Genomic DNA, 21843 nt, shown 5'->3' on the forward strand with positions numbered 1-21843 from the left:
ATTGAGCTGAAACCAAACAGAGTGTCTCCCACAAAGCAAAGAGACAAATTTGTCTGCATTGTTTCCTATAGATCAGTTCAGATTGCAACTACAACATTTGGGTTACACTGATATATTATCAAGGCTGGCACTGGAAGTCCCTGAGGTTGGGCAGCTGGTGAGTTCCAGGGCATTGGGTGGGGCCATGCTGGCACCCCTCTTGCTTGCCTCCCCTGCTGCCCACCAGCTTACTTGTGAGCCTACCCATGCTCCCAGCTGCCCATCACCAGAGGAGGGCTGGGCAAGTAATGCAATGTGCAAGTGTTTCTCGTTGCATCTGGTGCCCACCGCCATTGGGAAGAGCATTCAAGCACTGGGAGGGCTGGTATGTGAGTGGGCAAGAGAAGGTGGGTAAGTGAGAAGAAGTGAATGCAATAACATCTTTCCCCCTTAAGTATCATAGTTTGTAAAGAATACTTTAGAGCCAGTATTCAAAGATTTGGGCAACCAGAAACATACAACAATTTAATGTCTGAGGAAGAAGGATGAGTGAAGGTTTGTGGGACTCGTGGCTGTGGCCTTGTGCAGTGATGCATGGAAGAGAAGGTGCAGGTTGAACACATGAACCTGCCTTATATTGAGTCAGAGAGGCAGTTGGTCCATCAAAGTCAGTATTGCCTCATCAGACTGGCAGTGGCTCCCCCCAGTGTCTCAGATGGAGGTCTTTCACATCACCGGCTGTGTGGTCCTTTTAACTGGATCTGGGACCTTCTGCCTGCAAAGCAGATGCTCTACCACTGGGCCAAGGAAGGAACGCCTTGGCTTGCCTTACCACCTAACTAAGTAGACGGGCAGCCCAATCCAGACATAAGTGGCGGCCGGCCATGGTGTAGCTGCCACTCCGCTAGTAGACTTCCTGAGGACTGGCATGATGGAGCATGGGGAGGGGAGAGGCGTAGCTTGCCATGAGGGAGATGGTCGCCATGGCAATGCTGCTGGGAGGTGGAGGTAGCCGGAGGGGAGGGCCAGCCCACCCACTTCCATTGGCCAGTCCTGGCACATGCATCGCAGCTCATGACAGTCAGGGATGGGGAGAGGCAGCCCCAGAGAGGCTGATAGCCACCCCCAACCTGCTCCCAAACAAAGAATTGAGCCAATGATGGGCATATCATCAAAGGCAAAGGAGAGACGTCCCACCAACACGGGGAGGGAACAGGAGTGAGGCTGGGCATGCGCACACGGGAAGCCTGGCTTGGTGGCGAGGTGGGGGTGGGGGCGAGACAGGCCCACACAGGACCACAGAGAAGCCGTCAATTCCCTCACACCCTCTCGCTGTCAGAGACTCTGCCAATGGCAGGCAGACAAGCAGGAAGTACCAAGTGCAGGAGATCACTGTCATAGACAGCGGCTGGAATGTGTGTCTGGGAGTGAGCAGCCCCAACAGCAGACACCCACCCACCCACCCAGAGACCTCCTGTGTTGCGCTGACGCTCCCTGCCATGTGCATGGAACACCTCCCCCGGGGGTCACGGAACTCAGAGTGCAAGTGCATCATCTGCAGAACTCTGAATCCACTTCATCAGCCCCCCCCCCCTTAGTGCCCTGCGCACAACAGCCCTGTGGGGTCGGGTAGGTTGTCAGCCCGGGCAGGCTGAGGGGCGGCACTCCCCTCCCCTGTCCAGCTCATAGACCGTTCCACCCCCCAAAACCAAGTCTGCCCACCCTCCCAGGCATTCCCTCGGAGAGGCCACTGACAGAGGGGGGCGTTGCCCAGGGAACGTGCAGCAGATGCCAAGCAGGAGAGACAACAGAGGGCACAGTTCAGACTTTATTTTTCTGGAACAGAGTGCAACAGACTCCCTGGTGTGCACTGGGCAGTCTCGCTGTGGGCGGGGCTCCATTCAGAGGAGCGGGCAGAAACAGCTGAGGGAGTGGAGCGACACATGCGGAAGCCTCTGTGTTGGAGTCCCACCTGCAAAACAGAGACAGAGATCAAGAGCACCTGCAGGGGCGGCGGCTGGAAGAGCAGATTGCGTTTCAGCTGGGCGCTCTCTTAAAGGGACAGTCTCTGACCCACCTCCCCACATTGGGGCAGCTGCCACACACACACACACCCTGCCCTTCCAGGGGTTGGGAATGCAGCAGAGGGCAGACCAAGGGAAGAGAGCAGGCAGCAGCACAGGGGAGCAGGTCAGCAAATGCCCCCTGCCGGAGCCCACTACCTGTTTCAAGTGCCTGAGACGCTTGCACACCAAGCGGATGAGAGCGAGGGGAGGGGGAGGCGACCTTTGTTTTTGGACATATGAACATATGAAGCTGCCTTATACTGAATCAGACCCTCGGTTCATCAAAGTCAGTACTGTCTACTCAGACTGGCAGCAGCTCTCCAGGGTCTCAAACTGAGGTTTTTCACACCTATTTGCCTGGACCCTTTTTAGTTGGAGATGCCAGGGATTGACCCTGGAACCTTCTGTTTAACAAGCAGATGCTCTACCACTGAGCCACCGTCCCTCCCCTTTTGGTTTCAATGAGTGCCTATGGGACACGCCGCTATTTTTGCCAGCATGATGTTGCGCCTCTCGGGGGGGAGGGGCGTGTCATGGGCCAAACTGCTCAGGAAGCAGCCTAAGCCTGGCCACGCCAACTCCACCCCCTCCTCTACCTGAACGCCGCGCTCCGCCTCACTTCCACTCGTGCTTGGGCGCAGCCCTAAGGCACCACTGCTGTCGGGCGGAGCGGTGCTCGGGCAGCCCCCTGCCCACGTAACTCCCCTTCACTGTGGCGGCGCCAGTCGTATGTTGGTGCACACCCTTCCTGCGCCCACATAGCAGCTCGTTTGCTCCCAAAAGACTTTCCACCCCCCTCTCTGGATTGTGCTGTAACTCTCGTTGGACTTGTACTTTTCCTATGGAGCATAATCTATTTACTATCTCTTGCTTTGAAAAATATATATATAACTTGAAACCAACACGAGTCTGCTCAGCAACTAACATACAATGCAGTCTTGAAAAGATCTTAACATCCCAAGGCATCCTCTCTCTTTCTCTCTCAACACACACACACACACACACACACACACACACACAAACCCTTCTTATACATTTCTTTTCTAACATCTAACCTGAAGAAGAGTTCTGGTGAACTCAAAAGCTTGCATATTATTATGGTTAGACTCACTAAAAGTGGGTGGTTAGACTCACTAAAAGGTATTACATGGATAGTGCTCTTAGTTTTGGATTTTGCTTTTGGACCAGTACTCAACTTTAAACAAGTTATTTCACTGTTGTTATGCCAGTCCACAATACCATTAGAAAAACAGACAAATATACACAAAGCTGAGTACTGGGTAACTGCTTGGGGGGGAGGTATGATCGTGTATGACAGATAGCTGAATCAACAACATTAGCTCAGCAGCAACACTTGCTTTCCCTCACTGATTTCCTGAAGTGGAAGGCTGAGGTTCTGCCTCTTGAGTGATATGCTGGGCTACAACTGCTTTGCATCTTGGTCTGGAATGATCCTTCGCAAAACATAGGAGGATGCCCTTCTCACAGAATCCCTATCTTTATCCACTTCCTCACATTTATATCAGCATCTTTGTTTTCTTTTTCCTTGCACCATTATTCTGCATTCTGCTGTACATTTTAAGAGCAACAAATATTTGTAAAGTAGTAAGACTGTGTGTATGTAATATAAGGAAGCATTATTCATGATCTCTTATTGCTTTACAAATGCCAGTTTCATTGGATTCTTAATTTCAACTTTAACATAGTCTCACCCTTTAAAGAAGTTTTAAATAACATTTTTTGCATCTCTCCAATGTAATTTTACACTAGTTGCACTTGGCAAGATTATAGGGCATTGGAAATAATTTTTTGAAATGTATAACAGATGTTGTTTAAATTATAAGTGTTTCCTGATTGGGAGCTGTTTATTGTAACCCCCTTCCCATGCAAATGATGTTTCTCGAGTTCATTATAAAGACTGGCTAAGTAGACTCGATAATGCTGTCTCATTGAAGTAGAAAAAGACTGTGCATAGAACAGATGCTTGTTTCAGTATTAATGCTATAGCTATTTATTTAATATACATACAATTATCTTACTAGGCATCTTCTATTCTAGAAATGCTGGCATACTATAGAGCTCCCAAACAAAGCAAAGGTTTTTATACTATGAAGAGGGAGGCTGATTGCTACACAGTGTCATCCTAAGCAGAAAGTGACACCCTTCCCAGCCCACACACTTGGGAGAATATAAGAAAGGTTGCCAGGGCAGATCCTAGAGCATCACCCCCAATGTAATGATATCACTTCTGGCTTTCACTGAAAGTGACTTTGCAAACACCACCATCCCTTTTTTCCTGCCAACCTTGAAAGTGCCTGTGGTAGAATGATGGTATATTGGGGCAGGAGGCCTGGCTGGCCCAGATTAAATTCTGCTTAGGATGGTGCAGATAGTCTTCTTCTTTGATGCAGCCATTCCTTGTCTGGAAGAATTTTTCAGTTGTTTGTTTATTTGCTTGCCACTGCTTCAGAAGCCTCCCTCCCTCAAACTCTCCCTTATGCCACCTTCCCTGGATTGCAGAATGGGAAATGGACAGCTGCTAGAAAAAGGCTGCAGTTATGCTATATCTAGTCTGGAAAAGCAGAGCCTGCATTTCTGCATCTGTTCATATTGAACACATTGCAACAAATGAGCTGGTGCACACTCTGAAGACAGAAAAGGTGGCTTCCTATCGGGACTGGTCAGTGGACATTTCTTCCCCACCCCACTGCTTTCTGATAAGCCTGAAGGAGGGGGAGGGCCTCCAAACCAGGGGATCCCTTGCCCCCAACTGGGGATTGGCAACCCTAGACTCCTCTGTATTCTGTTGTTCATGAGTGTGCCACAGAATGATTGTGGATGTGCATGGAATTTGCTTCAAAATGCATTAATACCTTGAAAAGCATATGAAGTACAGTGATATGAATGTGTGCAAAACAAGAACACACATAATCACCCTCACAGGTTTAAAAACCCCAACATTTGTTAAATTTGTACACTTCACTGATGTTCTGGAAATCTTGAATGCATATAACAAGTTTCCAGCCTACTAAAGATTTACAAAGTGGCCATTGTTGTGTTCAATGCACACTTAACAGTTCCACAAAGGCCACCCATCCAAGTTCCACATAAAGATGGTTTTTGGTGGGATCATTCTTAAGTTACAAAGTATTAGGGTGTTGGATATAAACAGTATCGATAGAAGCTTTCTTTACAGTTCACTGTCCATAAGATATTAACAATGAGAAACTAACTACCAGCATCACATTGCAGTTTTGTCTTCCAGGTTCACAATACATTTCATCACAAGCAAATACCTGCAGCCTAAACCCCATTAAAAATCCTTGCAAACAAAATTGCTTTATAGTGCTTCCTAAAAACTTCTAAAGATGCCCCCCTCTTGTCATCAGTAAGTAAGGATGTCAGCCTCCATACTGGACCTGGGAATCCTCTGAAATCACAGCTCATCTACAGAGTTCAGACTAGAGAAAGCGGTTCCTCTGGAGAAAATGGATGCCTTGGAGGGTAGATTCTACGGCATTGTACCCCATGAGATCCTGTCCTCTTCGGGCTCCATCTCCAAGTTTCCTTATGCCTTATACCCCTGTGGGCAACCCTATCCCGTATCCCTTGCTGGTGGCTGGGTGGACCTGGCAACCCTTCAGTAAGCCCATTCCACTAGGAGGGAGTCACTATGGAATGGACCATCATACGTAAAGGAGCAAGATGCCAACCAGAAGCCTACAGTAGGTGTACAGAGATACATGGGGTATAGTTGCCAAATTACAGGTGGGGTCTGGAGTTCTCCTGAAATTACAGCCTATCTCCAGACTACAGAGATCAGGGTCTGGAGAAAATGCCAGCATCAGCATTTAAATGCTCTAAGTGAAATCCCTCCCCAACAAACACTATTGCATTTGCTATGAAGCAAAAGGTTCCCAAATCAGCTCTCTTCCATAGGCCTCAGCCAAATATGCAAGAATGGTTCCATTTTCTTAGAGAAAAAGGTTATTACTAGTATTATTGACCTGTAGGGCAGACAGAGAATTTGAAAAGAAGGAAGAAAAAGAGCCTGAAGCAAAATCTTTCCAATTTTCTACTAAGAGGCACATTTTAAGATCCCAGTTGCTGTACATCATCAAGTAATTTGCAAAGCATATTTCTTTCCTAACATTTCCATTGCTTTTGGGGTGGGGGTGGGGAAAGGGAATCTGAAATGACTGATGTGAACAAGAGGACTGTGTGGCCATGTCTGGTAAGTATGAAGCTGGTGGAGCAAGTGGGTTCACTGCACCCACCTACAGCACTCTTTTGCCCCACCAAAAACTATACTGAAAAATAGGGCTTTAATGTGTGACATGGCAGCTCCTGAATACAGTGTGTATGGCAAAGTGCTCAGAGGGTGTCCTGGGTACAAACAAGCAACATCTTCTCTATGTGCGCATGTGGGGGAGGGAGGGATGGCTCTTCACAATTAATTACATATGAAAGTGGCTAGCAAAAATCTCCCCTCACTTAGAAACATAGGGTGTTTTCGCACTTACGTTTTACTGGCGCGACGACCCTCCTCACGCCGGCGGATCTGCAGTGATTTCGCACTAGAAGCGCCGGCGCAGCCCAAAGAGCCGGCTACTTCCGTCGCTAAGCCAGCGCAAACGTTTTCCAGCTTCTTGGCGGTTTCCGTTTGCGCTGGCTTAGCGACGGAAGTAGCCGGCGCAATGGGCTGCGCCGGCGCTTCTAGTGCGAAATCACTGCAGATCCGCCGGCGTGAGGAGGGTCGTCACGCCAGTAAAAGGTAAGTGCGAAAACACCCATAGCCTCCTTCCAAGTGAGGCAGGCTGACTGTGGCTGTTATGTGGTGAAGATGGAGATGCCTTCAGAAATGAGGGTGAGGGAGCCGTCAAAGAGTCACTGAGAAATATATAAAAGCTGATAAAATCAATGTATGTAAAGATGTAAAAGTGAAACCTGAACTGATACAGTGGTGTTGAGGTGGTGTTTCTGCTGTTGTGCAGCTTGTATCTCCTACTGGCTTGCCACTTGGTATTTTGGCAACTTCAGTGTCAACATGCTCACCAGGTGAGCATGCTTCAATCAAGCATTCCCAATTACACACACAAATCCAGGAAAAGTTCCTAAGCTGAGGAGGTTAAGGATGCCAACTGTCCCACTCCTTTATTGGCACGCCCCTGGCACTGCTAATTTCTGGCCCTATGCAGAGCAGGTATGCCAGAAGTGGGGTTCACACCAAGGCTGCATTGGCATGGTATTGTGCCTTTTTATCTCTGCACTACATGACTTTGTAGGGACTTATTTTCCATCCTAGGCTACTGCCATAATGGCTTAGAGTTATTTTCTTCCCTGTCATCTTTTCTTACCTCCAGGTATTGGGTGCATATGGGAGCCTGCCTTGAAACAAAATTGGAAAGAATGGTAAACTCTGCAGATACATGTGCACTAGCTTTGTTCATTTCACAGGTTCCTTTGAGCTCAAGCTGAACTTTCCTGACTTTCCAGGATCCTTCAAGGAACTCACAAGCCTGTTTCAAGAGAATTAAATGCTTCACATTCTGTCTATGTGCCCGCATGCTCAATTTTTGTGTTAAAATTATAGAAATCCATACCCACCCCCTCCTGATTTATACATGAACAGCCAGACCCATGCACAACCAGGTACTCCCAACGCTGGTTGTAGACATGGAGATTTGATTCTTCACTCAACTCACCTTTCCCTTGTGTGTGAGAATTTATTTATAGCTCAGTTTAGAGAGTGGAAGAGTTCTGCCTCTGTTAAGATTGTGGACCAGTCTGTATTTGGAAGGCATGTTCAGTCCTTCATTAGAACAGAGTTGCAACTGCTACCAATGCTCCCTCTAAGCTGTGGAGTCTTGTGAGCAGGGCTTTTTTGGTAGAAAAAGCCCAGCAGGAATTCATTTACATATTAGACCACACCCCCAACACTAAGCTAGCCAGAACTGCATTCCTGCTCAAAAAAAGCCCTGCTTGTGAGCAAAAATTCTACTTTGTGAGCTACTGACATTATTAAAGTTGTAAGCTACTGCATAAATTAGCTTGCTCTGAAGCCATTTTTCCTGAGTTAAGACAAAAATGTGTGAACCACAGGCTAAAAACCTGTGAGCCAGCTCACTCTCAGCTTAGAGGGAACACTGATTATCATGTTAGAGACAATGATCACATGAACACATGAACTGCCTTTCATTGAGTCAGACTATTGGTCTGTCAAGGTGAGCATTGCCTGATCTGATTGACCACAGATCTGAAGAGTAGCAAGTACATGTCTTTCAGATCACCATCTTTTTGATTGGAGATGTCAGAGACTGAACCTGGGACCTTCTGCATACACAGCCAATGCACTACCAACTGAGACATGGCCCCACAATGGCTCTGGTGAGTCCATTCTCCAGTGAAAGAGAAGGGCAAGTTCTCTGTAAGTTACAGATATGATATTTACCAGTCAGAGTAAAAAGAGGAAGGGGGACAAAAGGTGAACTTTATTTCAGATATGTGTTTGTGTAATCATGACTCCACTGGGAATTTCTGGGGAATTGGATGTATGGCAATACATGAATAATTAAAGGTTCTGCTGGAGTCAGCAAGATTAATGTCCTTCTGAAAGCTTCAGATCAATGTCAGGAGGAAAAAAATAGAAGACATGCATAATTAAAAAAAACCCATGAAACTTTGCTTGACATGATGACACTGGTTTTTTTTAAAAAAATGATCTTCTCAAATATACTCCACAACACTTATTAATTTAGTACTGTAAAAAGTTCATTCGTCAAACATCAGGAAAAGTTAACCCAAGCATGAAAAATGGCATTTCTTGGTGGCATTGTAAAGCGCTGTCAAGTCACTTCTTGGTGAAATGGAAAAATAATAATGGGCACAAGTCAGGCACCTCTCCCTTCTCTCCTGCCCTGAAGTTCCAAACCATCGCTCATCATGAATGGACTCTACCTTTGTAAGGAGGAGTTCTACTCACACAGAGAAAAAGGCCCCACCCCCACAAAGGAGGGGGAGAAGAAAGAGAGAGCTAGAATGGCAGCTTTGGGCCTGCACCTGGTTTGTGCTCACCTGGACCCACCTTTCCCAGGGAAACTCAAAGAATCAAAGAAAAACAAGATGCCTGCTACTGTCAATGGCAATCACTCAAAACATGAAAAATTACAGGGTGTACCTGATCTCCTCGTCTGAAAAAGTGTGCTTTTAGCACATGAAAGCTTACATTCTGAATAAAACTTGTTGGTCTTAAAGCTGCAACTTGACTCCTGCTTTGTTCAACTGCTTCAGACCAACACGGCTGCCCACTTGGATCTATCTACAGGGTGGTGTGTTTCTATAATGCCTAAGAAGCCTAGATTTGTTTTAACAGTTCTGAAAAATTATCATAGCGATCCAAAACATTGGGTTTTTGCGCATATTTTTGGCTCAAGGATTCTGGAATGCACATCCCTAACCATTGGCCCACCCAGCCCAGCACTTCTCATGTAGAGGTCCTTCCTAGCTATCCCTGAACCAAAGATGACAGGTACTGCGACACATTCACACTGGACACAAAATAAGGATTTATAAATTTAAGAACAGCTACAAGGAAAAGGAGATGGACAGATTACGTGCTGGCAAATCTATGAGTCAGTATTCAGGAATGCAGTACAAGCTAGAGGACACTGCCTACTAGAAGGGGAAAAACTGCTAGATCCCATCCAGAGAGTAAAAAATAGTTCAGTATTTGCTTGTGATTTAATTTTCTGGGGAATAAGGAGGGGCATATATTACTCCAGAATCATCTCTACAAATGTTATGCAAATAAATGCAAACTTATTAAAGTGTCACATTGTGCATACATTTTGCTTTTCTTAGAGGGTGGGAAGCTCTTTTAAACTTCTGAATCACAAACACCACAAACAGTGCAATGGGAAATGTGTACTCACAGAATTCCAAAGGAAGCTTCTCTAAGGCCCACCCACTGCTACAATCATTTACATGCCATGCTTGTCCCTGCTATCTGCTAACTAATTTGACTGTCAATTGAGTGATGCAGGGAAACAGCAGGGACAAAGACATATGTACACATACATCCGAGGCTGGTCCCATATACCCACTATCTTTTTTCAATTCCCCCCCCCCCCAATTCAAATAATAATAAAAGACTCTGCACATCAGTCTTTATGAAAAACCCAGGATTTGACAAAGCCCTCCAGAAGTGAACCAACATCACATTTTATGGGTCCCACTCCCATTGCTTCCTCCTGTTTCATATCCTACCTGAAGGACCATACTCTCTGCTCTGAATGGTAGTCCCCAGTTCCCACCCCTTGCCACAATCTGATGTCATCTGGTGGATGTCAATGTACTCATGAGAGGACTTCTGTTCAGCATCTTATCCAGAGTCTCATTATGTTTTAGCATCTTGTGGTATTCAGTGTTTTACATTTTTGTGTACATGACATTGATTCAACAGACTGTATATTGTTCCATTTATTATTGGCAATATAAGTGCATATTTTCTCTGGCTTCTTTTGAAGGGATTTGTACAGGTTATATTGTAGATCTGGTCCATTTTTATTTTGTCCAGAATATGGTGGCCAGTTTGTGAACCATGCAGGGCTTTCTGGCTTCCATTTTGTTTCTGAATATAATTCAAAGCCTGAAATGAACTGGCACCAAGATATCTGAAGGACTGCCTTCTCTTATGAGCCCGCCAGCCAGTTTGTGTTGTAACTGAAGGTCGTTCTCTAGGTGCTCCTCCTGTCAGGAGAGGCAGGTGTCTAGTGGTAACAGACAACATTTTCTGTGATTAGACCCATCAGTAGGGCCTTGAGTATTAGGAAGTGGTTTAAATCAGCTGCCCGTTAGGACTGGGAACAGATGGGATCCCTCTCCTAACTGCAGGGAAGGTACTCATGTTTGTGAAAAAGAAAGTGCAGCTCCAGTGCTGGGAGAGACAGAGAAGGAAGCAGAAAGCCATTGATATGAACTGGTTGAAGCATCTTGAGATGCAGGATGTCTCTTTTTCTGGAGATCTGATGGGGGGTAGCAGATCTACTGCCCAATACGAATGCTTCTTTGCCTCCACCTGTGCTTGGCCTGTATACTTGTAAACACATGCGGATAATGCTGTCTTCTTCCAAGAGAACCAACCTGGATAACAACATTCAGACACATTTTTGAACAAAATTTTGAAATGCTGAATGCAAATGTCTAGCCCCATCTTGTCAGATTTTGGAAGGTAAATAGGTTTGGCCCTGGCTAGTATTTGAATGGGAGACCAGCAAGGCTGTGATGTGGAGCCAGGCAATGCCTCTTGCCATGAAAACCTCTGAATGTCTCTTGCCATGAAAAACCAACAGGGTCACCATAAGTCAGCCATGATTTGATGGCACTTTCCACCACCAGTCTATGACTTGGCAACTACTGTTGCCAAGTCATACCCTCCTAAAGAACCTACACAGGAAGTCTTCTTCTATGCTTGTTTTCTCCCTGTTAGAACATAAGAACATAAGAGAAGCCATGTTAGATCAGGCTAATGGCCCATCCAGTCCAATACTCTGTGTCACACAGTAGCAAAAAATTTATATATATATATATATATATATATATATATATATACACACACACACACACACACACTGTGGCTAATAGCCACTGATGGACCTCTACTCCATATTTTTATCTAAACCCCTCTTGAAGGTGGCTATGCTTGTGGCCGCCATCACCTCCTGTGGCAGTGAATTCCACATGTTAATCACCCTTTGGGTGAAGAAGTACTTCCTCTTATCCATTTTAACCTGTCTGCTCAGCAATTTCATCGAATGCCCACGAGTTCTTGTATTGTGAGAAAGGGAGAAAAGTACCTCTTTCTCTGCTTTCTCCATCCCATGCATTATCTTGTAAACCTCTATCATGTCACCCTGCAGTCAACATTTCTCCAAGCTAAAGAGTCCCAAGCGTTTCAACCTTTCTTCATAGGGAAAGTGTTCCAGCCCTTTAATCATTCTAGTTGCCCTTTTCTGGACTTTCTCCAATGCTATAATATCCTTTTTGAGGTGCGGCGACCAGAACTGCACACAGTACTCCAAATGAGACTGCACCATCGATTTGTACAGGGGCATTATGATACTGGCTGATTTGTTTTCAATTCCCTTCCTAATAATTCCCAGCATGGCGTTGGCCTTTTTTATTGCAAACGCACACTGTCTTGACATTTTCAGTGAGTTATCTACCACGACCCCAAGATCTCTCTCTTGGTCAGTCTCTGCCAGTTCACACCCCATCAACTTGTATTTGTAGCTGGGATTCTTGGCCCCAATGTGCATTACTTTGCACTTCGCCACATTGAACCGCATCTGCTACGCTGACACCCACTCACCCAGCCTCAACAGATCCCTTTGGAGTTCCTCACAATCCTCTCTGGTTCTCACCACCCTGAACAATTTAGTGTCATCCGCAAACTTGGCCACTTCACTGCTCACTCCCAACTCTAAATCATTTATGAACAAGTAAAAGAGCATGGGACCCAGTACCGAGCCCTGCGGCACCCCACTGCTTACCGTCCTCCACTGCGAAGACTGCCCATTTATACCCACTCTCTGCTTCCTATTACTCAGCCAGTTTTTGATCCACAAGAGGACCTGTCCTTTTACTCCATGACTCTCAAGCTTTCTAAGGAGCCTTTGATGAGGAACTTTATCAAAAGCTTTCTGGAAGTCAAGGTAAATAACATCTATCGGGTCTCCTTTGTCCACATGTTTGTTCACCCCCTCAAAGAAATGTAACAGGTTAGTGAGGCAAGATCTTCCCTTACAGAGCCCATGCTGAGTCTTCCTCAATAACTCGTTTCCATCAATGTGCCTACTCATTCTGTCCTTGATAATGGTTTCTACCAACTTTCCCGGTATTGAAGTCAGACTGACTGGCCTGTAATTTCCCGGATCTCCTCTGGAACCCTTTTTAAAGATGGGGGTGACATTTGCTACCTTCCAGTCCTCAGGAACGGAGGCAGATTTCAATGAAAGATTACAGATTTTTGTTAGAAGATCCACAAGTTCAACTTTGAGTTCTTTCAGAACTCTTCGATGTATGCCATCCGGACCTGGTGACTTATTAGTTTTTAATTTGTCTATCAGTTGTAGGACCTCCTCTTTTGTCACTTCAATCTGACTCAGGTCTTTCAACACCCCTTCCAAAATTAGTGGTTCTGGGGCGGGCAAAAAGTTCTCATCTTCCACAGTGAAGATGGAGGCAAAAAATTCATTCAACTTCTCAGCCATTTCCCTATCCTCCTTCAGTAATCCTTTTACCCCATGGTCATCCAAGGGCCCCACTGCCTCCCTGGCTGGTTTCCCACTTCTAATATATTTGAAAAAGAAAATTATTGTTGGTCTTTATGTTTTTTGCAATATGCTCCTCATAGTCCCTTTTTGCCTGCCTGATCACAGTCTTGCATTTGATTTGCCACAGCCTGTGTTCCCTTTTACTAATCTCACTTGGACTGGTTTTCCACCGCTTAAAGGAGTCCTTCTTACCTTTTACAGCTTCCATTACTTTGTTTGTTAACCATGCAGGCCTTTTCTTATGCCTGTTTGTGCCTTTCCTAACTTGTGGTATGTATTTTATCTGAGCTTCTAGGATTATAGTTTTAAATAGTCTCCAAGCTTCCCCAAGGTTTTGACCGTATTTACCTTTCCTTTCAGTTTCCTCCTCACATGCCTCCTCATCTCAGTGAATTTACTCCTTTTAAAGTTAAACATGATTGTGGCAGTCTTTTAAGGCAACTCCCTATTTATACAAACGGTGAAATCAATAACATTATGGTCACTGCTCCCAAGTGGCGCAATCACTTTTACATCTCTCACCAAGTCTTGGGCATTACTTAGGACCAAATCCAGGATCGTCCCACCCCTGGTAGGTTCTGAGACCATCTGCTCCATAGCACAGTCATTGAGAGCATCAAGAAACTCAATCTCTTTCTCTCGACCAGAACACATATTGACCCAATCAATCTGCGGGTAGTTAAAATCACCTATTACGACAGTTTTTACGTTTAGCAGCTATCTTTAAGCCTTCCATCATATTATAATCGTCCTCTCTCTTTTGATTTGGTGGGCGATAACAAACTCCCATAGTTAAATCTCCTTTTGGGCCCTCTATTTCAACCCAAAGCATTTCTAAAAGTGAATCTAATTCTCTGACCTCAGTCTTACTGGACCGTATATCCTCTCTGACATACAGAGCCACCCCACCTCCAACCCTTCCCTCCCTATCCTTCCAATATAACTTATATCCAGGAATCACCGTGTCCCACTGATTCTCCTCATTCCACCAAGTTTCTGAAATTCCCACAGTGTCTATGTTTTCTCCCAACACTAAACATTCCAATTCACCAATTTTACTTCGAACACTTCTAGCATTTGCATACAAACATCTATAATTTCCCAGGCAAGGTAGGCCCGCCACATTCCTCCTGCTGCCTCAAGACTCTGGCAGACAGTCCATACTATTTGTCACCATCACAGTGGAAAACTCTGGTCTGTTACCCGGTAGAAAAATAGCAGCCAACCCTTCATCTCTTTGAGATGAGTCCTCCCGAACCAGAGACATTTCATCTCCTGTCAGCTTTCCTCCAAGATTTAGTTTAAAAACTGCTCTGCCACCTTTTTGATTTTAAGCGCCAGCAGCCTGGTTCCATCCGGGGACAAGTGGAGACCGTCTCTTTTGTACAGCTCCCACTTGTTCCAGAAAGCATCCCAGTGTCTAACAAACTTAAACCCTTCCTCCTTACACCATAGTCTCATCCACACATTGAGACTTCTAATTTGTGCCTGTCTCTCCTGCCCTGCACATGGAACAGGTAGCACTTCTGAGAAGGCTACCTTGGAGGTCCTGGCCTTAAGTCTCCCGCCTAGCAGCCTAAATTTTTCCTCCAGGACCTCACGACTGCATTTCCCCACATCGTTGGTGCCAACATGCACCACGACCACAGGCTCCTCCCCAGCACTGTCTATCAGCCTATCTACTACACGCGTAATGTCCGCTACCTTCGCACCAGGCAGGCAAGTCACCATACGGTCAGTATGCCACCCAGCTGTCTACTTGCCTAAGGGTCGAATCACCAACTACCAACCCCCCCCCCCTCCTCCTGCCCAGGGATGGTTCCTTGGCTCGAAAGGATTCCCGCTCACCAACCGAAGAAGAGGTCCCTTCTGAGGGTGCATTACCCTTATCCTTAGCACGGTGCCCTGTTTCCTCTCGACCCTCACGCTCTCTGGCAGCAACAGGGCTGCTACGTTCAGAGTGGGGCTCATCTAATACGCCCCCAAGAGTCTTCCCCAAGTGCCTAACTGACCGTCTCTACTTCTCCAGGGCAGTCACCTCGGCCTCAAGGGTAAAAACTCATTCCCTGAGGACCAGGAGCTCCTTGCATCGAGCACACACCCAAGACTTCTGTCCTTCGGGCAGATTGTTGTACATGTGACACTCAGTGCAAAACACTGGAAAGCCCCCAACCCCCTGCTGGCATTCTATCTTTTATATATATATATATATATATATATATATATATATATATATATATATATATATATATATATATATATATATATATATATATATATATATATATATATATATATACACACACACAGTCCTCTTTAAATGCTGTTTGTTTAAGTGGCTCCCCTTCTGGAGGGTCAACTTACCTTACTGGGAGAACAAGGAAATCAGGGATCTGGGTTCTTGGTCCTTAGGGAGCCCCAGGCCAAGAGCCGCAGGCCAAGAGCCCTTTAGCTCTCGCCCTTTGGCTCGTGCCTTTGGCAAGGCGCAGCTTAAAATGCAAAGAGGGTGGAGCAGGGGCACTCCTAAGCGATCAGCAGCAATCACTTTCAATCACTCTCAATCTCTTTCTCCTTTAGCCCACTCAACCAAACAAAGAGCAAACAAAGAGCAGTTCCCCAGCTATCACACCTCAGAATTTTTGGCAGCCCCACAAACCTCAGAATGAAGTCTTTCAAAACTCAGAAATTCTCTGCAACTTCTCCAGCTGTCTCAGCTATCAAAGCTGCTCTGCTCTGTTCTGTTCCTCTCAGACCTCTGTGAGATGTTCTGTTCCTCTCAGACCTCTGTTATTGAGTCTTGCTGCATCTAGAAAGCCACATGTCAGTGGGGTTATATATGCATGCATGGATCTCCAAAATATAGTGAATGAGACAACATCCGTGGAAGATCTTTTCTAGGGTTCTGGTTCCAAAAGGTAGGTTACCTATACAGGATGCTGATATTTACTGAAGCTTGAAAGCATATTGAAGTATTAAAGCAGCCTGGTGCAAATGTGTTGTAACTGCCTGAGCAACACCAGATTTCCAAAGTCTCCTTATGACCATCTGTAAAGAATATGTTCAGCTGTGCTGTGCTGCAGCAGGGGGAATGAGGGAAAACATGTCTGTGCTCCAGATGAGAGCTTGTGCTTGAGTGACAGGTGTGTCTTCTCCCCTGCCAGATCACCTTCATTTGCTGACCCCCTTTACCGACTGACATTCTAATTCCTCATAGGACCGGAGGTGTGGAAGAAAGACCAACAGTTTGTTCTGTTAATAATTAACAATTAAACAGCAGCCATGTCTTAATTACAACTGCTGGCACGGATTGCGGCTCTTCTACAGTATCAGAGGGCCATGGCACAAATGATCACTCCATTTTCTGAAACTGGTGTCCTCAGCCTGGGGCTCAGCAATTTCTCCACATGCTGCAATTGCATAATTGCTTGCTCTTTCTCACTGTTGAGTAGTTGTGGGGATGTTTCTAATTTGTTGAGAGCTACTCTGGAAAAGATATCCTCCGGTTCCAGTAAGTGCCAAGCTGCACCCCTGCCTGTCCCTGCTATGACATTTCCACAAGAAGCCCCCTTAGTAATCAGGGTATTTTAATGGGTGAAACTGAGCAGATGGTCCCAAGGAGAAGAGTGGCCCACAACCGTGAGTGTGACGAGGAATGTGGTGGGTAAGATATGCATGTCTTTTATCTTCATTACATACACACCCACTGTGCCAGTTTGGACGTGCTTATTTCTGCCAGCAAGCAGCCATATGTTGCAGCTGTCCAAGCCAGCCTTTCACACACATGCCCCCCCCCTCAACTGCCCTTCTACACAAGAATGAGAATCAACCATCCTAAAGAAGGCCTTGATGGAGAGAGAAGCTTTGGGTCTATTGCATCTGGAACATGCTGGTGGATGAAGTGTTCCAACGATGCAATCTTATGCAATATCATGCTGTCCTTACCACCTGAAATTAGTTCCATCAAGGAGATTCCAAAGAAATATGGGTTGCATCAAGATGGAATCGAGCCATTGACTTCTGCCAAGCTGGCAGGACCATCTGCTTTCAGAAAATGGAGTGCTTGATTATGTTTCTTTGGCAGGAAAAGGGGGCTGGAAGCCAAATCTAGAAAGGGTCAGGTTGCTGAGCATCCTGCCAGATTTGTCTCTCTGTTTAAGAATAATAAGGGGGAAATGCATACATTTTAAAATAGGGGAAATCCTAAATTTTGTCAAGGTGTACAAAAAATGCCAGTGACTGTAGGAAACCACACTTTAGATTGTCACAGAAAAATTCAGAAAATTATTGATCAGTGTCCAAGAATAAAAATACCTGTAAATAAATGTCTACAGGACTGTCAAGTAAGGCCCCCTGGGAAGGGAATCTCAAAGGGTAATGCCACAAATGAGAAAGGCTTGCTGTAGGCTTTGGCAGCATTCACACTTCTTGACCTTAAAACATGGTGTGTAGGAATGGGAAAGGGAGGTATATCTGTCTGGAATATACAGCATTTCCCAGTAAATGACACCTAGTTCAAAAATATTCAGAGACTTGGGAGAGGGATTATTTTGAGTTTTTCTTTGCTAAGAATGGGTGAGTTTTTGAATGACAAGTGTTGACATCTCCTGGCAGTGGTAGCTATTGCTTCATGTGTGCTTGCTACTATGACTCCTGCCCCCTCCCCCAAATGATATCTGTTCCTAAATAAACAGTTGACCTCCCTCGCCCTGTACAGCAGGGAACCACTACATTTTTCACTTGCCAGACTGTATACAAACGCAGAGTAAGTGATAAAAAAGAGGCAGCCTAAGAATGGCTATTTGCACACATCCTTGCTCCTTGTTTCAGCTGGAAGAAAAGTGGTTCTTTATACCTCATTTTTCTCTACCTTAAGGAATCTCAAAATGGCTTACAATCGCCTTTCCTTCCTTCCCCCACAATAGGCACCCAGTGAAGTAGGTGGGGCTGAGAGAATTCTGAAAAACTGTGACTGGCCCAAGGACACTCAGATGGCTTCATGTGGAAGAGTGGGGAATCAAACCCAGATTACAGTCTACAACTTCTAACAACTACACCACTTTGGCTGGGAGGGATTATCTCTTCCAGGCTCTGTTAGTCACCTAACAAAATTATCAGGGAGGGTCTTTATGAACAATTAGCACCTGTGGAGAAAAATCAGCCAACTATTCTGGTCCATTAACATAACAAAGGCATGCTGAGCAAGTCTGAAGCAATACTGTTGCAGATCACAATGGGACACTTGGTTATGAGCCCCTGAGAGAACACACCCAGCAGGGCAATGTAAGGACCATGGAAGCTGATAAAGAAAGAAGCAAAGACAGTGAAGGAACATTGACAAAAATGACAACAAAAAAGGAGGAAATCAGAAAACTAAAATATAAGAGATTATGATAAAAAATATAGCTGAGATAATCTTCTGCCTGAACTGCCTGAGGTATTCTTGACTGTATTTCCTCTGTCCTGTAGTACAAAAGATAGCATTTGAAGCACTGTACTTGAGTCAAGCAAACAAACCTGAGATTTGTGTGTGTGTATTTCTATCTGGAACTTGCCATGCAGTGGTCTGTCTTCCTTCTTTCTTACCTGCTTATTTTTGGCTGTTGGGGAAGCACCGACTGGAAGGGCAGGGCAGTGTCCAGAAAGCCAGCAGCAGCATATGAAACATAGCCTTGGTTTCAAGGCAGCCATGCCTATGAAAAAAAATCAGAGCATCTTGGTCAATGAAAGAGCCAGACATAGGCTGAGAAGGAAGGAAGGGAGCTCCAAGGCCTGGAATGGTTTCCCCAAATGCCCTCCTGTTTTAATGCAAGGAAACACCTGCTTTGGGGTTCAGCAAGGGAAAGATGAGAAAGTGAGAAAAAAAAAACCATGTGATTGTTTTCTGTTGCTGCTATTTAAAAATGTTTTATGTAACTTTATTTTGGATTCCTCAAGAACCAATTTTTGTGGATAGTTGTTGGATGGAAATATTTTATATACATAAATAAGATGTGGATTCCTCCCACCTCATGCAAGAGATTGGTTCCTTTTGTCTCTTGCCATTAGATCTTGAATCTTGCAGATAATTACCGCTGATGGAAGGATTTCTTGCCTCCTCCATTGCACTGGAACCCAGTCCCCCCACAAATGCTATACTTGAGGGACTGCCAGAAATAGCACAAGGGGGAAAGAATGGGTGAACATCACCTACTCTCCCACTCATGGAAATGTCAGAAGAGATCCAACCCAATATAATTTCTGTTTCTGGCAAGGTAGCCCCAAGCAGGTGACCTGAAGGGGGAAGGGCAAATAAGTGGACCATTCCCATTTCAAGCAAATTGTAGTTTTGCTGAAGATCAATACTTCTGTGCAAATTAGCAAGTAGGCATCTGACCATTTATTTGGTCTTACACTGGTGAGTATGGCAGAGCAAAGAAGCAATGGCGATTAAGGATGCAGAACCTTATAGTTGCATGTCCTGCTGCTGTCTTGCACTATGCTCTTATGGCCTAATTCCCCACATGTGATACTCTTTGAATTCAAATACTACTTGTACTCAGTTATGACCATGGCATGCCCTGGCACATCTAGCAGTGTCCAGAAAGCCAGAGTCTGCTTGCTGAACATTTTACAGTGGATAATTTGCAATAGGTCCCCCCAAAATGTGGCTCTGGTTGAACTGAGCTCTCATTCTGCAGCTCCTAGTGCCATATCTTTTAATTAATAGTAAAGATTAGCAGCTGTTGTGATGGGGCTTTACTCATCTAATCACAGCCAGTACAGACACACAACACTTGGCATCCCAGCAAGCAAAAGTACATGGATAAACAACTGAATAAAATAATAGCCATAACAGCGCAAAACATTCACATCTAGGTGGCTGAATGTGTCCTTCCCCTGTGCAATGGCATGGGGGGGGGGGCAGCATGGTTATTTATTCTAGCAAGCACTGATTTAATACAATCTGATCCAATCTGTTTGAAAACAAAGGTGTTTTTCTGCCTTTCTTTCTCCATCTGTTTTACAGACTGTAGCCAGTACTGTTACTGTACATATGCACGCGTACTGCTTGGCAACATTAGGAATTCATTTTTACAAATACTGGGATTGTAAACTCAGTAGGGATATGTCTTCAGATTACTAATCAAAATGTAACCCTGACACAGCCTTATTCATCAAGAATAATGTAAAAAATGTAAAATGTAAAAAAGTAGCAACTAATGTAAAAAAGTAGCAACTAATGTAAAAAAGTAGCAGCTAATGTAAAAAAGTAGCAACATTCAGGCACACCAGGGGAAGGTATCCTCTGTCTATTCAATGGGCCCTTGCTGATGCTGTTTCTCTTTCAGTATCACAAGGCAGAAGGTATGGAGGAAGAGAGAGGAACAAGGCAGACTAGGTTTTTAAAAAGCCCAGCAGGAACAAATTTGCATATTCAGCCATACCTCCTTACATCTCATTATTTCACACAGGGCATTTTTGTAGAAAAATCCCAGCAGAAACTAATTTGCATATTAAGCCACACCCCTGATGCCAAGTCTGATTTTAGATGTCTTTTTTACATGAAGTGTTAACAAAACTTAGATAATTGTGAATGAGCTGCCATTATCTTGTATTGCTTTTGTATGGAATATTTCCTTTGGGAATCAGTGGACATAAAAGCATCCTGCCTGTCCTCTACTCAAGGTGCAAGTGGATATTATTGCAAACTATAACACATCTACCCTCCTACCCAGAATGAATGTCTGAATGCCACTCTTCTTTAATTTTTTTTCTGAAATAAACTAATTTTACTTTATAACATCATTCAGGGTCAGTTTTCACTCCACTTGCAGGGTTTTTTTTGGCAGAATGCATAAAGAAGCTACTCTAGAATCTTTTTTCTCTTAGGACTGTCATCTGCACATCAGTATACAATAGTACATAGTACAGCCACTAATTGCTTATCATTTTATTTCAGGAAAAAAAAATCACTTGGATATAAACTGACTTCAGAAATCTACTGATTTGGCCACTGGGCTGTTTTGTTACTGAAGCCCAAAATGTATTGAGGTACATTTTAAAAAAAAATATCAGAAAATGTTGATCTAGGAAGCATTTTAATTGAAACACATTCACCTTCACCATAGAAATGTGTCTTTGGAATAGCAAAAATACCCTAGATACAAACAGCACTAATTAATATTGGATGTTTCAACAGGGCAATAGTCAAATCATTTCTAAAACATTCTTTATGATCTACCCCTCTTAAACTCATTAAGAAAAATGAAAATCTTGCTTTATGAAACAAAATGCTGTATGAAATGAGATAATGGCCTGGGCTTGGATGAATTCTGTGTGTGCTCCATAGACTCTCTGTCAACAGAAAATACTTCCTCTTCACTACTAAACCGTCATTTGTGAAAGGGCCCAATTAATACCATTGATCTTGAACAAATGGAAGTTTAAGCAGGAAAAGAAACACAATCTGTGTCAGAGATTATCGA

The sequence above is a fragment of the Heteronotia binoei genome, chromosome 12 (genome assembly GCF_032191835.1).
Source record: "Heteronotia binoei isolate CCM8104 ecotype False Entrance Well chromosome 12, APGP_CSIRO_Hbin_v1, whole genome shotgun sequence".
Lineage (NCBI taxonomy): Eukaryota > Metazoa > Chordata > Lepidosauria > Squamata > Gekkonidae > Heteronotia > Heteronotia binoei.